The sequence below is a fragment of the Oncorhynchus keta genome, unplaced genomic scaffold (genome assembly GCF_023373465.1).
Source record: "Oncorhynchus keta strain PuntledgeMale-10-30-2019 unplaced genomic scaffold, Oket_V2 Un_contig_3896_pilon_pilon, whole genome shotgun sequence".
NCBI classification, from domain to species: Eukaryota; Metazoa; Chordata; class Actinopteri; order Salmoniformes; family Salmonidae; genus Oncorhynchus; species Oncorhynchus keta.
This window is the reverse complement of record NW_026287487.1, coordinates 24,020-41,951: the sequence shown is the minus strand read 5'-3', so window position 1 is coordinate 41,951 and position 17,932 is coordinate 24,020. Positions and strand designations below refer to the sequence as shown.

Below are 17,932 nucleotides of genomic sequence, written 5' to 3'. Positions count from 1 at the left end.
GGTGCAGACAGCCTTGATGCTACGACACACAGCAGCCTGGTGCAGACAGCCTTGATGCTACGACACACAGCAGCCTCTGGTGCAGACAGCCTTGATGCTACGACACACAGCAGCCTGGTGCAGACAGCCTTGATGCTACGACACACAGCAGCCTGGTGCAGTGCAGACAGCCTTGATGCTACGACACAGCTGAGCAGCCTGATGTGCACACAGCATCAGCCTGGTGCAGACAGCCTTGATGCTACGACACACAGCAGCCCTGGTGCAGACAGCCTTGATGCTACGACACACAGCAGCCTGGTGCAGACAGCCTTGATGCTACCGACACACAGCAGCCTGGTGCAGACAGCCTTGATGCTATAACACACAGCTGGTGCAGACAGCCTGATGCTATTGACACACAGCAGCCTGGTGCAAAAGTTATGCATGATGCTGAAGACACACAGCAGCAGTCTGGTGCTCACAGCCTATGCACTATATGCTACACACAGCAGCAAATGGTGCAGACAGCCTTGATGCTACGACACACAGCAGCCTGGTGCAGACAGCCTTGATGCTAGACAAAAGACAGCCTTGATGCTACACACAGACACAGCAGCCTGGTGCAGACAGCCTTGATGCTACGACACACAGCAGCAGTCTGGTGCAGACAGCCTTGATGCTACGACACACAGCAGCCTGGTGCAGACAGCCTTGATGCTAACACACAGCAGCAGCCTGGTGCAGATCAGCCTTGATGCTACCACACAGAAGCACCTGGTGCAGACAGCCTTGATGCTAACAAACAGAAGCATCCTGGTGCAGACAGCCTTGATGCTACGACACACAGCAGCAGCCTGGTGCAGACAGCCTTGATGCTAAGACACACAGCAGCAGCCTGGTGCAGACAGCCTTGATGCTTCTTTACAGAGCAGCCTGGTGCAGACAGCTTTGATGCTATGACACACAGCAGCAGCCTGGTGCAGACAGCTTTGATGCTGTGACACACAGCAGCAGCCTGGTGCAGACAGCCTTGATGCTATGACACACAGCAGCAGCCTGGTGCAGACAGCCTTGATGCTATGACACACAGCAGCAGCCTGGTGCAGACAGCCTTGATGCTAAGACACACAGCAGCCTGGTGCAGACAGCCTTGATGCTACAACACACAGCAGTCTGGTGCAGACAGCCTTGATGCTATGACACACAGCAGCCTGGTGCAGACAGCCTTGATGCTTGACACACAGCAGTCTGGTGCAGACAGCCTTGATGCTGAACACAGCAGCAGCCTGGTGCAGACAGCCTTGTTGCAATGACACACAGCAGCCTGGCGCAGACAGTATTGATGCTTATCGACAAACAGCAGCAGCCTGGTCCAGACAGCCTTTTTTTCTCTTTCTGTAAGGATAATGTTGGATCATAAACTTGGACTTAATATATCCAGGTCATATATCATAAAGAAACCGACTAATACCAGGGATTCATTTAAATGTATAATACATACTTCAATCCAACTGACTATTGAACCATCTATCAAAAGTTATGCATGATGGCTGAAGAACAAAATAATAATAATTGTACTCACAATATACACTATATAGGGACACCCCTTCAAATGAGTGGATTCAGCTATTTCAGCCACACCCAAAAGTTGAACTGACAGGTGTATAAAATCGAGCACACAGCCATGCAATCTCCATAGACAAACATTGACAGTAAAATGGGCTCACTAAAGAGCTCAGTGACAATCAACGTGACACCATCATAGAATGCCACCTGTCCAACAAGTCAGTTTGTAAAAATTCTGGTATTGTGAAGTGGAAACGTCTAGGAGCAACAACGGCTCAGCCAGGTGAAAAGAATGGTAGGCCATACAAACTCACAGAACAAGACCGCCAAGTGCTGAAGTGCGTAAAATAGTTTGTCTTCTTTAAGAGCAATTGGAGGCCACAGAAGGAGAGTTGTATGGCATTGAAGCTCGTCTGGAGGGTTGTTAACAGTGTCTCCAAGGGCCAAAAGTATTCAGAATAGTGTCGTCTGCATAGAGATAGATCAGAGACTCACCAGCAGCAAGAGCGACATCAACTGATGTATACAAAGAAGAGAGTTGGTCTAAGAATAACCCTGTGGCACCCCTAGAGACTGCCAGGGGCCCGGACAACAGGCCCTCCGATTTGACACACTGAACTCTATCAGAGAAGTAGTTGGTGAACCAGGCGAGGCAATCATTTGGTCAATGAATACGGCTGCACAGTATTGTTTCTTATCGATGGCGGTTAAGATATGGTTTAGGACCTTGAGCGTGGCTGAGGTGCACCCATGACCAGCTCTGAAACCAGACTGCTTGGCGGAGAAGGTATTGTGGGATTCAAATGGTCTAATCTGTTTGTTGACTTGGCTTTCGAAGACCTTAGAAAGGCAGGGTAGGATAGATATAGGTCTGTAGCAGTTTGGGTCAAGAGTGCCCCCTTTCCAATTTGAAGAGGGGGTTGATGACCGCAGATAATTTTAGAAAGAAAGGGTCTCTTTGCTGGCAATATCCCACAAAACATTGAACAGGCTAGTAATAGGGACTTTACAGTTGCAACAATTTCAGCAGATAATTTTAGAAAGAACCTCAGATTGTCTAGCCCGGCTGATTTGTAGGGAAGATGTTGCAGCTCTGGCACCTAAAACCCTCACAAACTTTTACAGATACACAATTGAGAGCTTCCTGTCAGGCTGTATTACCGCCTGGTACAGCAACTGCACCGCCCATAACTGCAGGGCTCTCCCTCCAGGACACCTACAGCACCCGATGTCACAGGAAGCACAAAAAGATCATCAAGGACAACAACCACCCGAGCCAACAATGAACAACAACGACTAGCTAGCTGGTTGACCTACAAACCAGCTAAAAGCTTTGCTGATAGTGACACTGTATGTGTGTGTGTGTGTGTGTGTGTGTGTGTGTGTGTGTGTGTGTGTGTGTGTGTGTGTGTGTGTGTGTGTGTGTGTGTGTGTGTGTGTGTGTGTGTGTGTGTGTGTGTGTGTGTATCACACTGTGAGGTAATGCATGGCTGAGTTTTTTGAGGCTTCAAAGATTCGTCCAAGCCAGCACTTCTGAGGCTAAAGCCCCAGAACAAAGGACATAGATCTGCAGTGTTGTGTTTCTCACTGCACTGGTCACATTAGACTCAGCGGTAACTGTGGAGAGCTGGCTGATCAAATGCTCGGTGTGTGTGTGTGTGTTTGTGTGTGTGTGTTTGTGTGTGTGTGTGTGTGTGTGTGTCTGGCCTCACAACGATGGCTGCCCATCCATCCAGACAGCCTCTAGAGAGGAGCAAAGCCTTATCAGGGATCTAAACACACAAGCACTCCGTTGCACACAGGCAAGTTTATTCTAATGATTTCCACTGAGCTAATTAGTCGTTAGAACATGAAGGGCTTTCCATTGACATGCTGAATCCACTAGTGGGGAGTGGACAAGCACTGTCAGCTCAACACAACCCAACACTATAGCACGTCAATGGAAACACTAGCTAGTGTCTGGGCTGGCTCTGCAGAACTGGGACAGACGGCTTTGTGAGGACTCACTACTGCCTGACCCTACTGCCTTCTCTGCAACCCACACACACACATGAGCAGCAACGGGGAATCACTTTTTACACAGGGGCATTGGGTGTTGCATAACTTTTTCACGGCAATGTATACAGTAGTGGTGTTGGTCCTACCTCCCTTACTTTTCTGCTAAACACGCAGGCACACACACTAGTAAACAGAACACAGGAAATAGGATGTTGTCACTACCAAGATATTGCTTCAACTACTCTCTCTCGCTCACTCTTGCGCTCTCTCTCTCTCTCTCTTCCTTCCATTCCATCTCTCCCTCACAGAGAGCAGGGGGCCCAGCTGTTTTGATAAGCACCAATAAGACAATAAACACAGGAATCAACCAAACCCAACCCCATTCATCTCTCTCTCTCTCTCTCTCTCTCTCTCTCTCTCTCTCTCTCTCTTGCTATTGCACACACAGACTACAAAGCTGAGAGGGATAGCGGTGGAGAGAGGGAAAGAGGCATTGGAGCCTGTGATTATAGTATGGTTCAAAGTGGCACACACACATTCACACATCCATCCACACACACACACATGCTCTTAGAGGAGCACAAAGAGCAGGAGTGTTCTCGTTCAAGTTCCACTACAGGAAGATTACCTTATGTAGCTAGTAGATTATGATACAGCATTGTACCTAGCATGAGGTTAGTATAAGTATAACCCTTACAGTTATGGTACAGGTTAGGACCAGGCATTCCTTACACACACAAGCTTCCTCACACACACACACACACACACACACACACACACACACACACACACACACACACACACACACACACACACACACACACACACACACACACACACACACACACACACACACACACACACACACACACACACACACCTGTAAGGGTTAAACCTTCAATGCCTGGTCCTAACCTGTACCATAACTGTAAGGGTTAAACCTTATGCTAACCTCATGCTAGGTACAATGTTGTACCATAAATCTACTATCTACATTAGGTAATCTTCCTGTAGGGAATTTGAACGAGAACACTCCTGCTCTTTGTGCTACTATGCCATACTATAATCACAGGCTCATAAAAAGCTCTGTTCCGTCTCTCTCCCTCTCCTTCTGCTTCTCTCCACCTCCCCCTCTTCTCCTGCTTCTCTCCCCCTCTCCTCCTGCTTCTCTCCACCTCTCCCCTCTCATTCTGCTTCTCTCCACCTCTCCCCTCTCCTTCTGCTTCTCTCCACCTCTCCCCTCTCATTCTGCTTCTCTCCACCTCTCCCCTCTCCTCCTGCTTCTCTCCACCTCTCCCCTCTCCTCCTGCTTCTCTCCACCTCTCCCCTCTCATTCTGCTTCTCTCCACCTCTCCCCTCTCATTCTGCTTCTCTCCACCTCTCCCCTCTCATTCTGCTTCTCTCCCCTCTCCTCCTGCTTCTCTCCCCCTCTCTCCCTCTCCTTCTGCTTCTCTCCACCTCCCCCTCTCCTTCTGCTTCTCTCCCCCTCTCCTCCTGCTTCTCTCCACCTCTCCCCTCTCATTCTGCTTCTCTCCCCCTCTCCTCCTGCTTCTCTCCCCCTCTCTCCCTCTCCTTCTGCTTCTCTCCACCTCCCCCTCTCATTCTGCTTCTCTCCACCTCTCCCCTCTCATTCTGCTTCTCTCCCCCTCTCCTCCTGCTTCTCTCCCCCTCTCTCCCTCTCCTTCTGCTTCTCTCCACCTCCCCCCTCTCCTTCTGCTTCTCTCCACCTCTCCCCTCTCATTCTGCTTCTCTCCACCTCTCCCCTCTCATTCTGCTTCTCTCCCCCTCTCCTCCTGCTTCTCTCCACCTCTCCCCTCTCCTTCTGCTTCTCTCCCCTCTCCTCCTGCTTCTCTCCACCTCTCCCCTCTCATCCTGCTTCTCTCCACCTCTCCCCTCTCATCCTGCTTCTCTCCACCTCTCCCCTCTCATTCTGCTTCTCTCCCCCTCTCCTCCTGCTTCTCTCCCCCTCTCCTCTTGCTTCTCTCCCCCTCTCCTCCTGTTTCTCTCCACCTCTCCTCCTGATTCTCTCCCCCTCTCCTCCTGTTTCTCTCCACCTCTCCTCCTGATTCTCTCCCCCTCTCCTCCTGCTTCTCTCCAGGGAGGGGGAGGGAGGGAGTTGGTGGAAAGTGAGGGAGGGTAGAATAGGGGTGGATAGAGAACTACTCAGTGTGAACAAACAGACCACATCCATGTCAGAACATGTTGTTGAAAGGAGGAGAGAACCAGCTGAATGAGAAGAGAGGATAACAGACAGAAGAATAGAAGAGAAGAAAGGAGGGATGGAAACAGGTATTTCACTCAGCTAGAGTCGAGAGAGTCAGAGATTAACAGACTAGGGTCACTGACCAGTGTATGTGTTAGTATGTTTACAATACAACCAGGGGTGTTGGATGATGTGAGAAGACACACACACACAGTACACACAGTACACACACAGCACACACATTACACACACAGTACACACACACATTACACACACAGTACACACACAGCACAGCACACACACACAGTACACACACAGTACACGAACAGTACACACACACACACACACACACACAGTACACACACAGTACACACACAAAGTACACACACACAGTACACACACAATACACACACAGTACAGTTACTGTTAGATCTTGATCTCAGGAGCTCAAACCATGGCTGCAGGCGAGGAACACACAACAGCAGAAAGTATGAGTGAGCTTCAAAGCAGAGGAAGTCAAAGTTCCTCACACTCACACACCTGCCAGGTGGGGTTATCACTGCACACCACCAAAGGCTTTCAGGGAGATCCTGATCATAAATTACATGAAAAGTTGATACTGGATTTTCCAGGTGAGCAAAAAGAGGGCCTACTCTAATTTCCTGTATGTGGTAGTAGTGGTAGTAGTGGTAGTGAGTAGTAGTGGTAGTAGTGGTGTCACGAGTCCGACCGAGGGTGTTTCCCCTTCCCGGGCGGTTGGCGCTCGGCGGTCGTCGTCACCGGCCTATTAGCTGCCACTGATTGTTTTTCCTCCCCCTCCTTGTATGTTTAGTGGTAGCACCTGTTCATGATTGAATCAGCTAATTAGTTTGTCTTTATTAGGCAGCCGGCCCGCCTGGTTGTTGTGCGGGATTATTGCAGTGTAACCTTCGGCTCTGTTGTTAGAAGTACGTGTTAGTGCCTGGTCGTTACGTTTTCTGTTGTACATTCTCATTCCCTGTGTTTGGGGCCGTTACTATTGTGAGCACCCTGGGATGCGTTGGCGCTATTAAAGACGCACAGCTTTGCACTCACTGTCTCCTGCGTTTGACTCCACACACCTACGACACCTGAAGTGTTACAGAATCCCGCACCTAAAATCGAATGGAGTCAGCAGGAGCAGCAGCCAACCCTCTCCCATCGATGGAGGAACGGGTTCTCCACCACGCCACCATTCTCCATCGGATCGGATCCGCGATGGATCAAGTGATGGAGAGAATGGACCGATGGGAGAGGAGTGGTCTCCTCTCTCCACCTTCGGCACCCCCCGACTCCGGTCTCCCCATCACTCGACTCCAGCACCCTTCGTCTGACGCTACCGAGGGCTTATGATGGAGCGGCGGCGGGTTGCCAGGGGTTTCTGCTTCAGCTGGAGCTATACCTGGCCACCGTTAGACCCCCTCCCTCAGGAGCGGAGAGGGTGAGTGTCCTCATCTCCTGCCTCACGGGTCGTGCTCTGGAGTGGGCGAACGCAGTCTGGAATGGCCCAGACTCAGCGCGGGAGCACTACCCAGAGTTTTCCTGCCGCTTCCGTGCCGTATTTGATCACCCTATAGACGGCCGAGCGGTGGGAGAACGACTTTTTCATCTCAGGCAGGAGAGGAGGAGCGCCCAGGATTACGCGCTGGAGTTCCGGACCTTGGCAGCCGGATCTGGGTGGAACGACAGGGCCCTTATGGACCACTACAGGTGTGGTCTCCGAGAGGACGTCCGCCGGGAGTTAGCGTGTCGGGACACCACTCTGTCACTGGATCAGCTGATTGACATGTCCATTCGACTGGACAATCTGCTGGCTGCCCGCGGGCGTTCAGAGAGGGTCCTGTGCGTTCCACCACCCGGCCCCTCCGCTCCCATTCCGATGGAGTTGGGAGGGGCTGCGCCGAGGGGTGCCGGAGGAGGGGGCCTTCCCTGCACCAACTGTGGTCGGAGAGGACACACGTCTGATCGGTGCTGGGGGTTCGTCTGGGAGTAGAGATGGCAGGCGGAACGCTTCTCGGTCACCCCAGGTGAGTCAGCATCAGACTCACCCAGAATCCCTTGTTGGCCATATGTTTGTCTTAATCTCTTTCCTTCACTTTTTTCCCTCTTCCCAGCATAGGGCGCTAGTCGATTCAGGCGCAGCTGGGAACTTTATGGATCGCGGACTCGCCCTTAAGTTAGGGGTTCCGCTGGTGCCGATAGATTCTCCTTTCCCCGTGCACTCCCTAGATAGCCGGCCATTAGGGTCAGGGATGGTCGGGAGACCACGGTCCCACTGGACATGGTGACGCAGGGGAATCATAGGGAGCGTATCAGTTTTTTTTATTATTGATTCGCCTGCGTTTCCAGTGGTGCTGGGGACTCCCTGGCTGGCCCGGCACAATCCTAAAATTTCGTGGAGACAAGGGGTTCTCCAGGGGTGGTCAGAGGAGTGTTCTGGAAGGTGTTTGGGAGTTTCCATCGGTGCCACGTCGGTGGAGAGTCCAGACCAGGGTTCCACGGTGTGCATTCCCCCAGTATGCCGATTTGGCAATCGCTTTCAGTAAAGTGAAAGCGACTAAATTACCACCTTATCGACCGGGAAGGGATTGTACGATAGATCTCCAGGTAGACGCTGCGCTTCCCAAGAGTCATGTGTACCCGCTGTCCCAGGAGGAGACGTTGGCAATGGAGACATATGTCACGGAGTCGCTGGGACAGGGGTACATTCGGCCCTCCATTTCACCCGTCTCCTCGAGTTTCTTTTTTGTGAGGAAAAAGGAGGGAGGTTTGCGTCCGTGTATCGATTATAGAGGTCTAAACGCCATCACAGTGGGGTATAGTTACCCTCTACCTCTCATCGCTACGGCGGCGTGGAATCGTTCCACGGAGCGCAGTTCTTCACAAAACTGGATCTCAGGAGCGCGTATAGTCTGGTGCGTATTCGGAAGGGAGACGAGTGGAAAACCGCATTTAGTACTACATCCGGCCACTATGAGTACCTCGTCATGCCGTATGGGTTAAAGAATGCTCCAGCCGTTTTCCAATCCTTTGTAGACGAGATTCTCAGGGACCTGTGCGGTCAGGGGTGGTTGTTTATATCGATGACATTCTGATCTACTCGGCCACTCACACCGCGCATGTGTCTCTGGTGCGCAAAGTGCTTGGAAGACTGCTGGAGCATGACCTATACGTCAAGGCTGAGAAATGCGTGTTCTCTAAACGAGCCGTCTCTTTTCTGGGATATCGCATTTCCACCTCGGGGTGGTGATGGAGGGTGAACGCATTAGGGCCGTGCGTAATTGGCCGACTCCAACCACGGTAAAGGAGGTGCAGCGGTTTTTGGGTTTTGCCAACTACTACCGGAGGTTTATCCGGGGTTTTGGCCAGATAGCGGCTCCCATTACCTCACTGCTGGGGGCCCGGTGCGATTGCAGTGGTCAGCACAGGCGGACAGGGCATTCAACAAGTTGAAGGCGCTGTTCACTGAGGCGCCCGTGTTGGCGCATCCGGATCCCTCTCTAGCATTCATAGTGGAGGTGGACGCGTCCGAGGCTGGGGTGGGTGCCGTGCTATCACAGCGCTCGGGTACGCCACCAAAACTCCGCCCCTGCGCTTTCTTCTCAAGGAAGCTCAGCCCAGCGGAGCGTAACTATGATGTGGGGGACCGGGAGTTGCTAGCGGTGGTTAGAGCTCTGAAGGTGTGGAGACACTGGCTTGAGGGGGCTAAGCACCCTTTTCTCATCTGGACCGACCACCAGAATCTGGAGTATATTCGGGCTGCAAGGAGACTTAACCCACGTCAGGCAAGGTGGGCCATGTTCTTCACCCGGTTCCGGTTTACTTTGTCTTATAGACCGGGCTCCCAGAACGTGAGGGCTGACGCACTGTCCCGCCTTTACGACACCGAGGATGGGTCCACCGAACCTACTCCCATCCTTCCCGCCTCTAAGCTGGTAGCCCCAGTGGTATGGGAGGTGGACTCGGACATCGAGCGGGCGTTACGGGCTGAACCCGCGCCTCCTCAGTGTCCAGCGGGGCGAAGGTACGTGCCGCTTGATGTTCGGGACAAGCTGATTCGGTGGGCTCACGTCCTACCCTCCTCGGGTCACCCTGGGGTGACGAGGACAGTGGGGAGCCTTCAGGGGAGGTATTGGTGGCCTACGTTGGTTAAGGACGTTAAGGGTTATGTCTCCTCTTGCTCAGTGTGCGCTCAGAGTAAGGCTCCTAGGCACCTTCCTAGAGGGAAGCTACAACCCCTCCCCGTTCCACAGCGGCCATGGTCACATCTGTCCATAGATTTCCTGACCGATCTTCCGCCGTCTCAGGGGAACACCGCGGTTCTAGTGATTGTGGATCGGTTTTCTAAGTCCTGCCGTCTCCTCCCGTTGCCCGGTATCCCTACAGCCCTGCAGACTGCGGAGGCATTATTTACCCATGTCTTTCGGCACTACGGGGTGCCGGAGGACATCGTTTCTGATCGGGGCCCCCAATTCACGTCTCGGGTATGGAGAGCGTTCATGGAACGTTTGGGGGTCTCTGTCAGCCTGACCTCCGGTTATCACCCCGAGAGTAATGGGCAGGTGGAGAGATTGAACCAGGAGGTGGGTAGGTTTCTGCGGTCGTATTGCCAGGATCGGCCAGGGGAGTGGGCACGATACATTCCCTGGGCTGAAATGGCTCAGAACTCACTACGCCACTCCTCTACTAACGTGTCCCCTTTTCAGTGTGTGTTGGGATACCAGCCGGTCCTGGCACCATGGCATCCGAGCCAGACCGAGGCTCCTGCGGTGGAGGAATGGGTACAGCGCTCCAAGGAGACCTGGAGGGCCGTCCAGGAGTCTCTACGACAAGCGAGTGGACGGCAGAAGAGGAGTGCTGACCGCCACCGCAGTGAGGCCCCGTGTTTGTACCGGGGACAGGGTCTGGCTCTCGACCCGAAACCTACCTCTCCGCTTGCCCTGCCGGAAGCTGGGTCCGCAGTGTGTAGGGCCCTTTAAAGTCCTGAGGAGAATAAACGAGGTGTGTTATCGATTACAACTCCCTTCCTATTATCGAATTAACCCCTCGTTTCATGTGTCTCTCCTCAGGCCGGTGGTAGCTGGTCCCCTGCAGGACAGTGAGGTACCGGAGGTCCCTCCCCCCTCTGGACATCGAGGGACCCCGGCGTACACGATCCGGGCCATTCTGGACTCAAGACGCCGGGTGAGGGGCCTGCAGTACCTCGTGGACTGGGAGGGGTACGGTCCGGAGGAGAGGTGCTGGGTACCGGTGAGGGACATCTTGGATCCATCCATGTTGAGGGATTTCCATCGCCTCCATCCGGATCGCCCTGCACCTCGTCCTCCGGGGCGACCTCGAGGCCGGTGTCGGCGCGCTGCGGGAGCCGCGCGTCAGGAGGGGGGTACTGTCACGAGTCCGACCGAGGGTGTTTCCCCTTCCCGGGCGGTTGGCGCTCGGCGGTCGTCGTCACCGGCCTATTAGCTGCCACTGATTGTTTTTCCTCCCCCTCCTTGTATGTTTAGTGGTAGCACCTGTTCATGATTGAATCAGCTAATTAGTTTGTCTTTATTAGGCAGCCGGCCCGCCTGGTTGTTGTGCGGGATTATTGCAGTGTAACCTTCGGCTCTGTTGTTAGAAGTACGTGTTAGTGCCTGGTCGTTACGTTTTCTGTTGTACATTCTCATTCCCTGTGTTTGGGGCCGTTACTATTGTGAGCACCCTGGGATGCGTTGGCGCTATTAAAGACGCACAGCTTTGCACTCACTGTCTCCTGCGTTTGACTCCACACACCTACGACACCTGAAGTGTTACAAGTGGTAGTAGTGGCAGGGGTTGTAGTGGTAGTAATGGTAGTGAGTAGTAGTGGTAGTAGTGGTAGTAGTGTTAGGGGGTTGTAGTGGTAGTAATGGTAGTGGGTAGTAGTGGTAGGGGGTAGTAGTGGTAGGGGGTAGTAGTGGTAGTAGTGGTAGGGGGTAGTAGTGGTAGTAGTGGTAGTAGTGGTAGTAGTGGTAGGGGGTAGTAGTGGTAGGGGTAGAGGTGGTAGGGGATAGTAGTGGTAGTAGTGGTAGGGGGTAGTAGTGGTAGGGGGTAGAGGTGGTAGGGGATAGTAGTGGTAGTAGTGGTAGGGGGTAGTAGTGGTAGTAGTGGTAGGGGGTAATAGTGGTAGGGGTAGTAGTGGTAGGGGGTAGAGGTGGTAGGGAATAGTAGTGGTAGTAGTGGTAGGGGGTACATTTACATTTACATTTAAGTCATTTAGCAGACGCTCTTATCCAGAGCGACTTACAAATCGAGTAGTAGTGATAGTAGTGGTAGGGGGTCGTAGTGGTAGGGGGTCGTAGTGGTAGGGGGTAGAGGTGGTAGGGGATAGTAGTGGTAGTAGTGGTAGGGGGTAGTAGTGGTAGAGGGTAGTAGTGGTAGGGGTAGAGGTGGTAGGGGATAGTAGTGGTAGTAGTGGTAGGGGGTAGTAGTGGTAGTAGTGGTAGGGGTAGAGGTGGTAGGGGGTAGTAGTGATAGTAGTGGTAGGGGGTAGTAGTGGTAGGGGGTCGTAGTGGTAGTAGTGGTAGGGGGTAGAGGTGGTAGGGGATAGTAGTGGTAGTAGTGGTAGGGGGTAGTAGTGGTAGTAGTGGTAGGGGGTAGTAGTGGTAGTAGTGGTAGGGGATAGTAGTGGTAGTAGTGGTAGTAGTGGTAGGGGGTAGTAGTGGTAGTAGTGGTAGGGGATAGTAGTGGTAGTAGTGGTAGTAGTGGTAGTAGTGGTAGTAGTGGTAGGGGATAGTAGTGGTAGTAGTGGTAGGGGTAGTAGTGGTAGGGGATAGTAGTGGTAGTAGTGGTAGGGGATAGTAGTGGTAGTAGTGGTAGTAGTGGTAGGGGTTAGTAGTGGTAGTAGTGGTAGGGGAAAGTAGTGGTAGTAGTGGTAGGGGATAGTAGTGGTAGTAGTGGTAGGGGGTAGTAGTGGTAGTAGTGGTAGGGGATAGTAGTGGTAGTAGTGGTAGTAGTGGTAGGGGGTAGTAGTGGTAGGGGATAGTAGTGGTAGTAGTGGTAGGGGTAGTAGTGGTAGGGGTAGTAGTGGTAGTAGTGGTAGGGGATAGTAGTGGTAGTAGTGGTAGGGGGTAGTAGTGGTAGTAGTGGTAGGGGATAGTAGTGGTAGTAGTGGTAGGGGATAGTAGTGGTAGGGGATAGTAGTGGTAGGGGATAGTAGTGGTAGTAGTGGTAGGGGGTAGTAGTGGTAGTAGTGGTAGTAGTGGTAGGGGTAGTAGTGGTAGGGGATAGTAGTGGTAGTAGTGGTAGGGGGTAGTAGTGGTAGGGGGTAGTAGTGGTAGTAGTGGTAGGGGATAGTAGTGGTAGGGGTAGTAGTGGTAGGGGGTAGTAGTGGTAGGGGGTAGTAGTGGTAGGTGGTAGAGGTGGTAGGGGGTAGTAGTGGTAGGGGGTAGTAGTGGTAGTGCTGGTAGTAGTGGTAGGTGGTAGAGGTGGTAGGGGGTAGTAGTGGTAGGGGGTAGAGGTGGTAGGGGGTAGTAGTGGTAGTGCTGGTAGTAGTGGTAGTGGGTAGAGGTGGTAGGGGGTAGTAGTGGTAGTAGTGGGGGAGAGACAGACAGATTACAGTTATAGTGGGGTGGAGAGACAGACAGATTACAGTTATAGTGGGGTGGAGAGACAGACAGATTACAGTTATTGTGGGGTGGAGAGACAGACAGATTACAGTTACTGTGGGGCGGAGAGACAGGCAGATTACAGTTACTGCGGGGCGGAGAGACAGACAGATTATAGTTATAGTGGGAGAGAGACAGACAGATTACAGTTATAGTGGGGTGGAGAGAAAGGCAGATTACAGTTATAGTGGGGTGGAGAGACAGACAGATTACAGTTATAGTGGGGCGGAGAGACAGACAGATTACAGTTATAGTGGGGGAGAGACAGACAGATTACAGTTATAGTGGGGCGGAGAGACAGACAGATTACAGTTATAGTGGGGGAGAGACAGACAGATTACAGTTATAGTGGGGTGGAGAGACAGACAGATTACAGTTACTGCGGGGCGGGGGGGGGACAGACAGATTACAGTTATAGTGGGGTGGAGAGACAGACAGATTACAGTTATAGTGGGGTGGAGAGACAGACAGATTACAGTTATAGTGGGGTGGAGAAACAGACAGATTACAGTTACTGCGGGGCGGAGAGACAGACAGATTACAGTTATAGTGGGGTGGAGAGACAGACAGATTACAGTTACAGTGGGGCGGAGAGACAGACATATTACAGTTATAGTGGGGTGGAGAGACAGACAGATTACAGTTATAGTGGGGCGGAGAGACAGACAGATTACAGTTACTGCGGGGCGGGGGGGACAGACAGATTACAGTTATAGTGGGGTGGAGAGACAGACAGATTACAGTTATAGTGGGGTGGAGAGACAGACAGATTACAGTTATAGTGGGGCGGAGAGACAGGCAGATTACAGTTATAGTGGGGCGGAGAGACAGACAGATTACAGTTATAGTGGGGCGGAGAGACAGACAGATTACAGTTATAGTGGGGCGGAGAGACAGACAGATTGCAGTTATAGTGGGGCGGAGAGAGACAGATTACAGTTATAGTGGGGCGGAGAGACAGACAGATTACAGTTATAGTGGGGCGGAGAGACAGGCAGATTACAGTTATAGTGTGGCGGAGAGACAGGCAGATTACAGTTATAGTGGGGCGGAGAGACAGACAGATTACAGTTATAGTGGGGTGGAGAGACAGACAGATTACAGTTATAGTGGGGCGGAGAGACAGACAGATTACAGTTATAGTGGGGCGGAGAGACAGACAGATTACAGTTATAGTGGGGAGGAGAGACAGACAGATTACAGTTATAGTGGGGCGGAGAGACAGACAGATTACAGTTATAGTGGGGCGGAGAGACAGACAGATTACAGTTATAGTGGGGCGGAGAGACAGACAGATTACAGTTATAGTGAGTGGGGAGAGACAGACAGATTACAGTTATAGTGAGTGGGGAGAGACAGACAGATTACAGTTATAGTGAGGGGGGAGAGACAGACAGATTACAGTTATAGTGGAGCCGAGAGACAGACAGATTACAGTTATAGTGGGGCGGAGAGACAGGCAGATTACAGTTATAGTGGGGCGGAGAGACAGACAGATTACAGTTACTGCGGGGCGGAGAGACAGACAGATTACAGTTATAGTGGGGAGGAGAGACAGACAGATTACAGTTATAGTGGGGCGGAGAGACAGACAGATTACAGTTATAGTGGGGCGGAGAGACAGACAGATTACAGTTATAGTGGGGCGGAGAGACAGACAGATTACAGTTATAGTGAGTGGGGAGAGACAGACAGATTACAGTTATAGTGAGTGGGGAGAGACAGACAGATTACAGTTATAGTGAGGGGGGAGAGACAGACAGATTACAGTTATAGTGGAGCCGAGAGACAGACAGATTACAGTTATAGTGGGGTGGAGAGACAGACAGATTACAGTTATAGTGGGGTGGAGAGGCAGACAGATTACAGTTATAGTGGGGCGGAGAGACAGACAGATTACAGTTGTAGTGAGTGGGGAGAGACAGAAAGATTACAGTTATAGTGGGGCGGAGAGACAGACAGATTACAGTTATAGTGAGGGGGGAGAGACAGGCAGATTACAGTTATAGTGAGTGGGGAGAGACAGACAGAGTACAGTTATAGTGGGGTGGAGAGACAGACAGATTACAGTTATAGTGAGTGGGGAGAGACAGACAGATTACAGTTATAGTGAGGGGGGAGAGACAGGCAGATTACAGTTATAGTGAGGGGAGAGACAGACAGATTACAGTTATAGTGAGGGGGGAGAGACAGACAGATTACAGTTATAGTGAGGGTGGAGAGACAGACAGATTACAGTTATAGTGAGGGGGGAGAGACAGGCAGATTACAGTTATAGTGAGGGGAGAGACAGACAGATTACAGTTATAGTGAGGGGGAGAGACAGACAGATTACAGTTATAGTGAGGGGGAGAGACAGACAGATTACAGTTATAGTGAGGGGGGAGAGACAGACAGATTACAGTTATAGTGAGGGGGAGAGACAGACAGATTACAGTTATAGTGAGGGGGAGAGACAGACAGATTACAGTTATAGTGAGGGGGGAGAGACAGACAGATTACAGTTATAGTGAGGGGGAGAGACAGGCAGATTACAGTTATAGTGAGGGGGGAGAGACAGACAGATTACAGTTATAGTGAGGGGGGAGAGACAGACAGATTACAGTTATAGTGAGTGGGGAGAGACAGACAGATTACAGTTATAGTGAGGGGGGAGAGACAGGCAGATTACAGTTATAGTGAGGGGGGAGAGACAGACAGATTACAGTTATAGTGAGGGGGGAGAGACAGACAGATTACAGTTATAGTGAGGGGGGAGAGACAGGCAGATTACAGTTATAGTGAGGGGGGAGAGACAGACAGATTACAGTTATAGTGAGGGGGGAGAGACAGGCAGATTACAGCAGGGTCTCATCTGCAGTACCTGTGTGGTCTTATCTCCAAAGTGTGTGCGTGTGTGTGCGTGTGTCAGAGAGTATAAGTGTGTGTGTGTGTCCGCATGCATGTGTGTTTGTGTGTCTGTGTGTGTGTGTGTGTGTGTGCTTGAGAGGTTTTTACAGACCAGGCGGGTTGAAATGTCACCTGCTTCTCCTTTTCAGGGGGACAGCAATGTCAGAGGTCAACAAGGGCCACCGACAGACTATTTCAATACACACACACACACACACACACACACACACACACACACACACACACACACACACACACACACACACACACACACACACACACACACACACACACACACACACACACACACACACACACACACACACACACACACACACACACACACACACACACACACACACACACACACACACGGTTGTGATTCCTCACCCACTGTGTCACAGGGCTGGTCTTTGTGCACGCAGAAGTCAGTCCTGCAACGAGAAGAACAATATTATAACAAGTTCAGTCCACCTGACCTCACCCTGCAATGCTACTGTGTTGATAAGGGTGTAGGGTGAAGTTTCCAATGCTACTGTGTTGATAAGGGTGTAGGGTGAAGTTTCCAATGCTACTGTGTTGATAAGGGTGTAGGGTGAAGTTTCCAATGCTACTGTGTTGATAAGGGTGTAGGGTGAAGTTTCCAATGCTACTGTGTTGATAAGGGTGTAGGGTGAAGTTTCCAATGCTACTGTGTTGATAAGGGTGTAGGGTGAAGTTTCCAATGCTACTGTGTTGATAAGGGTGCAGGGTGAAGTTTCCAATGCTACTGTGTTGATAAGGGTGTAGGGTGAAGTTTCCAATGCTACTGTGTTGATAAGGGTGCAGGGTGAAGTTTCCAATGCTACTGTGTTGATAAGGGTGTAGGGTGAAGTTTCCAATGCTACTGTGTTGATAAGGGTGTAGGGTGAAGTTTCCCATGCTACTGTGTTGATAAGGGTGTAGGGTGAAGTTTCCCATGCTACTGTGTTGATAAGGGTGTAGGGTGAAGTTTCCAATGCTACTGTGTTGATAAGGGTGTAGGGTGAAGTTTCCAATGCTACTGTGTTGATAAGGGTGTAGGGTGAAGTTTCCCATGCTACTGTGTTGATAAGGGTGTAGGGTGAAGTTTCCCATGCTACTGTGTTGATAAGGGTGTGGGGTGAAGTTTCCCATGCTACTGTGTTAATAAGGGTGTAGGGTGAAGTTTCCCATGCTACTGTGTTGATAAGGGTGTAGGGTGAAGTTTCCCATGCTACTGTGTTGATAAGGGTGTAGGGTGAAGTTTCCAATGCTACTGTGTTGATAGGGGTGTAGGGTGAAGTTTCCCATGCTACTGTGTTGATAAGGGTGTAGGGTGAAGTTTCCAATGCTACTGTGTTGATAAGGGTGTAGGGTGAAGTTTCCCATGCTACTGTGTTGATAAGGGTGTAGGGTGAAGTTTCCCATGCTACTGTGTTGATAAGGGTGTAGGGTGAAGTTTCCCATGGATGCTGATCTGGGTCAATTGAACATTTTCCACACGTATGTTAAAGCATGTACAATACAATGTCATTTATTTAGATTCCTTCAAACATATTTTGTGTTTGTGTTTCTCTTATCAACACTAAGATTCTAGGATCAGCTTCCCTCCCCAATCTTAACCTTAAACATTTTAATTGGGCCTATTAGT

General features: G+C 51.1%; 1 protein-coding gene across 1 annotated transcript in view; it reads right to left on the bottom strand.

The window, feature by feature from the left end:
• Positions 1 to 16,758, bottom strand: part of LOC127924266 (A disintegrin and metalloproteinase with thrombospondin motifs 17-like) — a 55,068-nt gene extending 38,310 nt beyond the window's left edge. The window contains exon 1 of the mRNA XM_052508829.1: positions 16,672 to 16,758. The gene's annotated coding sequence lies outside the window, so the exon portion shown is untranslated. The remainder of the gene's footprint in view (positions 1 to 16,671) is intronic.
• Between the last annotated feature and the right edge of the window lie 1,174 nt (positions 16,759 to 17,932).